The sequence below is a fragment of the Rutidosis leptorrhynchoides genome, chromosome 1, assembly GCF_046630445.1.
Source record: "Rutidosis leptorrhynchoides isolate AG116_Rl617_1_P2 chromosome 1, CSIRO_AGI_Rlap_v1, whole genome shotgun sequence".
NCBI lineage: Eukaryota > Viridiplantae > Streptophyta > Magnoliopsida > Asterales > Asteraceae > Rutidosis > Rutidosis leptorrhynchoides.
In genome coordinates, this window is record NC_092333.1 from 445,676,469 (window position 1) to 445,682,565 (window position 6,097).

General features: G+C 35.1%; 1 non-coding gene across 1 annotated transcript; it reads left to right on the plus strand.

The window, feature by feature from the left end:
- Positions 1 to 4,924: 4,924 nt before the first annotated feature.
- LOC139887364 (small nucleolar RNA R71) lies at positions 4,925 to 5,030 on the plus strand. The gene has a single exon (XR_011773199.1). It is a non-coding gene; the product is annotated as a small nucleolar RNA R71 (small nucleolar RNA).
- The last annotated feature ends 1,067 nt before the right edge of the window (positions 5,031 to 6,097 follow it).

Sequence of the window (6,097 nt, forward strand, 5' to 3'; positions counted from 1 at the left end):
TATGGACCATAATTAAAAGCATGTCAGGGGACATTGCCTTAACAGTTGCTTGTTCAATGCTTTCCTTTACAACCGGACGGTAGTTTACCGAAAGGTAATATACGGGACAAGTAAACTGGACGTGTTGCTTTCCTAATACAAGGTTAACAAGTGGGTGACACAAAACCGCAAGTTTTGAGCTAAAATTTTCAAATCTGAAACCCACCAAGCCCACAAAAATATTTTGCAAACACCGGTGAAGGGTTATTCCGGAAAACTTATCTAGGGTAAAAACTAGATTTAATTTTCAAAAGATCAAATGTTTTCATAAAGATCCAATTTCCTTAATGGATCTAAATTTTTATAGTCATGTGGGACTGTAAACCATATCGTTACTACCATTGTTTATACCGCCGTATAGAAATCACTGATGTACAAAGTGTGAAGAATAAAGAAGTGATTCTAGTATTTCAAGACGATATTGCTTGAGGACAAGCAACACTCAAGTGTGGGAATATTTGATAATGCTAAAAACGAACATATATTTCATAGCATTATTCCTCAAGAAAGACAAGCTTTTAGTTGCAATTGTTCTATTTAAAAGTGATATTCGTTTAAATAATAAAAGGTGAAGACAAAAGACAGATTCGACGAATTGAAGACGCAAACGACCAAAAAGCTCAAAAGTAAAAAAGACAATCAAAGAGGTTCCAATTATTGATAAGAAACGTCTCAAAATTACAAGAGTACAAGATTCAAAATGCAAAGTACAAGATATTAAATTGTACGCAAGGACGTTCGAAAATCCAGAACCGGGACCAGAGTCAACTCTCAACGCTCGACGCAACGGACTAAAAATTACAAGTCAACTATGCATATGAATATAATATAATATATAATTAATTCTTAAAATTAATATATATATTATATTATATTTATAAAATGTCGGCACAAGGAAACAAGCAACATGTGAGCTCTCCCAGCTGGCCATGCGATCGCATGGCCAGGAAGAAGAAAGTCCATGCGATCGCATGGCATGAAAAGTCAGGCCACATCTCCTATAAATTCGCAGTTTGGTGAACGCAAAAACAGATATATCCATCCTCTCTATATCTATACGTAAATATTTATATTTATATTTTAATTTTAATTTTAATTTTAATCCTAATAATAAGGGTATGTTAGCAAATGTTGTAAGGGTGTAAGTCAAAATTCTGTCTGTGTAACGCTACGCTATTTTTAATCATTGTAAGTTATGTTCAACCTTTTTAATTTAATGTCTCGTAGCTAAGTTATTATTATGCGTATTTAAAATGAAGTAATCATGATGTTGGGCTAATTATTAAAATTGGGTAATTGGGCTTTGTACCATAATTGGGGTTTGGACAAAAGAACGACACTTGTGGAAATTAGACTATGGGCTATTAATGGGCTTTATATTTGTTTAACTAAATGATAGTTTGTTAATGTTAATATAAAGATTTACAATTGGGCGTCCCTATAAATTACCATATACACTCGATCGGACACGATGGGCGGGGTATTTATATGTACGAATAATCGTTCATTTAACCGGACACGGGAATGGATTAATAGCCACTAGAATAATTAAAACAGGGGTGAAATTATGTACAAGGACACTTGGTATAATTGATAACAAAATATTAAAACCTTGGGTTACACTCAGTCGACATCCTGGTGTAATTATTAAACAAAGTATTAAAATCTTGTTACAGTTTAAGTCCCCAATTAGTTGGAATATTTAACTTCGGGTATAAGGATAATTTGACGAGGACACTCGCACTTTATATTTATGACTGATGGACTGTTATGGACAAAAACCAGACGGACATATTAAATAATCCAGGACAAAGGACAATTAACCCATGGGAATAAACTAAAAATCAACACGTCAAACATCATGATTACGGAAGTTTAAATAAGCATAATTCCTTTATTTCATATTTAATTTCCTTTATTTTATATTTAATTGCACTTCTAATTATCGCATTTTTATTGTTATTGTATTTAATTGCACTTTTAATTATCGTACTTTTTAATTATCGCAAGTTTATTTTATCGCACTTTTATTATTCGCAATTTCATTATCGTTATTTACTTTACGCTTTAATTTAAGTCTTGTATTTATTTTTAATATTTTACATTTGGTTTTAACTGCGACTAAAGTTTTAAAATCGACAAACCGGTCATTAAACGGTAAAAACCCCCCTTTATAATAATAATATTACTTATATATATATTTGTATTTTTATAAAAGTAAACTAATATAGCGTTAAGCTTTGTTTAAAGATTTTCCCTGTGGAACGAACCGGACTTACTAAAAACTACACTACTGTACGATTAGGTACACTGCCTATAAGTGTTGTAGCAAGGTTTAAGTATATCCATTCTCTAAATAAATAAATATCTTGTGTAAAATTGTATCGTATTTAATAGTATTTTCCTGCTAAAATTAATAGTATTTTATACCACTATGCTCAAACATCAGTCACCCAGGGTGAAGTATCGATGTGTTAAGATGTCACGCAGTGTTAAGTACACTAACGGATGTTGTGAACACCGATGGTCTTTCGTGAGCAACATTCCATTATACGATTGGTTAACCATGGTTATGTGTTGTAGTGTAGCATATTACATTATTCGGGTTATATGCTATTGTTTATGCTAGCTTGTGGTATTGGAGATTAGTGTTATACTTTGCGATGGTATGCTAATTAAATTGCTAGCGTGTATGCAGTAATTGTGTAAGTGATTGCAAGTAAGTAGGTTATATATGTATGTGTATAATTATTGCATTCACTAAGCATTTTGCTTACCCTTTCGTTGTTTACTCTTTTTAGGTTCTGATGTGGACAAAGGAAAGGGTATACTTTTGGATTAGTATCTAGTGGGCTATTGGAGGGTATTGTTAGATACGGCCTTGTTGGGTAGTTTATCCCCAAATGCCATGCTCGTGTTTTGTTTGGCAATTAAACTCATGGGTCGTTATTACATTTTGAGTTGTACTAAACTTTAATTCTCGAAGCATTGTACGAAATGTTTTCATGTTATTAAACTTGTGTGGTGGTTGTTTATGATTCGAAAAACGTAATGCGATGTCGTACTAATGTTATTAATGTTTTTAAAAATAAAATAAAAATAATCTGTCGGGTTACGGACGGGTTGGGTCCTTTCAAGTTGATATATTGTGGTTTTTCATTAGAATTAGTCACAAGATCCTTTGCTATGCTTGTTTTGGGCTTGACTTTGATTATATGAGTTGTCTAGCCTTCAAAGGGATTTGAATGAGTGAAACAGTTTGTACTTCAAAACTTAAGTGATCTAGACAATCAATTTGGGGCTTTCATGGGATTGGGGTCTTAAATTGGGTTGGTTTTCATTTGGTCTTTAGTCAACGTAGTGAGGTTGGTTTTCTTAAGGGATTTTGATCACCAAAAGGTATTAGGGGACTTTAACCTAGATTAAGTACTAGTGACAATCATAAGAGTCAACTAGAGTCAATTAATGCAAGCTTATGGGAATTTGTAAGTGTTGATTGATTATATTAACATCTAGTAGGGATACTAGTCCAAAATTTGAACACAATTAGCTCTTAAGTGAACAATAGAACAACCCGAATGCATCAAGTGGATTATGCAAGTGTACATACTTTTAATATTCATATTTACTTAATCATTTTAGTTTCTAGTTTTAAATTGAATTAGTTTTCTTAATATCTAAACTTCAACCCCCCCACCCCCCAATCAAACAAACCTTAGGATGATTATGAGTTTTCATAGATTCAACTAGAATTCGCCACTCTCTTGGAACGAATCTTAAACGGAACACTTGCTAACTACAACTACCAAGTCATTGTTTCTCGTGAGTTTGTTCATAGTCGAGTTAAAGTTTAATTCAATCATAAAGTTAAAAGAGAGTAAGAAAGCATGTTTGTAACGAACTGAACACATGGTGTCTAGGAATCTTCCATCAAGTTTGTAGGTATCAAGCTTGGATGGTTCTTCCAGTAATCTTCGAGGATAAGGTATACGAATGGGAGTTTGAGTGGGCAGCTTCTAATAATACGTCGATTTGTTCTTGAGCCTAGCTGACCTTCTCCGTGGTTCGTCCTCTAGGATTATGGAATCCATTTGCTTAGCTTCCTCTATGTGGGGATTTTGGATGGTGTTACTAGGTAATCTTCCTTATGGTCGGGTTTTAAGGCGTTGTGATAACTGTCCGAGCTGCGTTTCTAAACTTTTGAGCAGAGCTAATTGGTTTTGCTTGAGTATCTCTGTCTGGTCTATCTAGATGCAGTTCTCTAATTTAGCTGTTGTTGTCCTTGAATGAACTTAGTCAACTGATCATCAGTCCAGAGAGTAGGGTTGGTTGTGGGGAATTTTCTCTAGCTGGTGGTCCAGTGAGTGGAAGTAGTTGATCGTTGGTCAATTGAGATTGTTAGGGTGGATAAGGTGGGTAACGATAGCGAAAAGACTGGTTGTTTCTTTGAAATTTGTTAACCCTAGGTTGTTGATTGAATCCAGGAGGATTGACGAGCTGGGTATTGAACGTAACAGACTAAACCGTCAGGATTTTTGTACTCAACTTGATATTCTTCAATGAGTTACGGGTTAGTACAGTTAATACAGGCCTGAACCTGGTTAACCTGCTGCAGTTGCGTCTTCAATTCTCCGAGTTGTTTTACAAGAGACTCCATCTTATCTGTGAGAGATTTGATGGCCTCGTTTGATTATCAAATGCGAAGAGTGGAGCAGATGATGAAGTTGTTTCACCGCAGTTCCAGTCATGATGATGCATTGTCATGTTCTCGAGCAACTCCCATGCTTCATCTACGGTTTGGTTCATCAGATTTCGTTGAGCTACTGCATCGATCTTCGTCCTATGATGACCATTGTAGAAGGTACAGATTTGGGCTTACTGTTCTAACTGGTGATTAAGGTATTTCTTCAGCAGGGTTTTGAATCGCTCCCATGCTGTGTAAATAGATTCATCATAACTTTGTTTAAAGTTAATGATATCATTCTTAAGCTTGGTTTGTTTAAAAGGAGGGAAATATTTGGTTAGGAATTTAGTACCCATCTATGTCCATGACGTGATGGAATCTTTTTCCAATCCTTCAAAGCATGATTGTGCATGATGAGTTAGAGAATAGGGGAACAAGTATAGTCAGACTATATCTTGTCCTATCCCTGACTACTTGTTGGAGTTAGAAAGAGATATGAATTTATCAAGGTGAGAGTTAGGATCGTCGTTCGGTAGTCCATGAAATTGACATCCATTTTGGATGAGCTGTATAATATGATGTTTTAACTCGAACGAGTGTCATTGAATCTCCAGGAATCTGATTATTCCTCCTCGACCTTCAATCGAGGGTTTAGTGTTTTCTACTAGAGTAACGCGTAACGACATTCGATTTTTGATTCGTTCTTCTTTGCGTACTTTAGAGATTATTGTGTCTGGATCAGGTACGTAAAATTGAAACACATATCTCATGTTTTACAAAATATCTTTGATTTTTATCGTTTTCATACTCAAGGCATGCCAGTGTGTAATCTCCATATATACAGTTGTGCACAGTATATATTTAGATTATGCACTCGATTTTGGGTAATGAGAGTCTTCTAAGTGCACCAACACATAGGATTGAGGTCAAGCGCGGCCAACTTTATCGCTTATAGTCATGACTTGAAGATCTCTAGTTCTGCGTGGGCGGGACTAGAATAATCCAATGTTCGTAATCCTCGGTATACAATCTAGCATGTAACCAAACAGGATTCTGCCGTGCGGGAGCTAGAGAAGTGATATGTCCGAAACGGACGGTTTTATTTATACGTTGTCGTTTGGCCGGAAGGCGTCAGAATCAACGACCAATAGGGGGTAATGGTTTTAAATTTATATTTAGCTGGGCCTAAATCTTACTACTCCTCATTATGAGTAAGGGAAGTATGACCTAGGGTCGTATTTTAAGATATCAGTAGAATTGAACCTATATTTAAAGCTTAAGATAATTCTAAGGTGGAGGAGTAGTGTTTACCTAATTTTGGGTTTTCTAGTTTCTAAGACAGATAAAGTAAACGAGATAAAATTTGTAATTCAG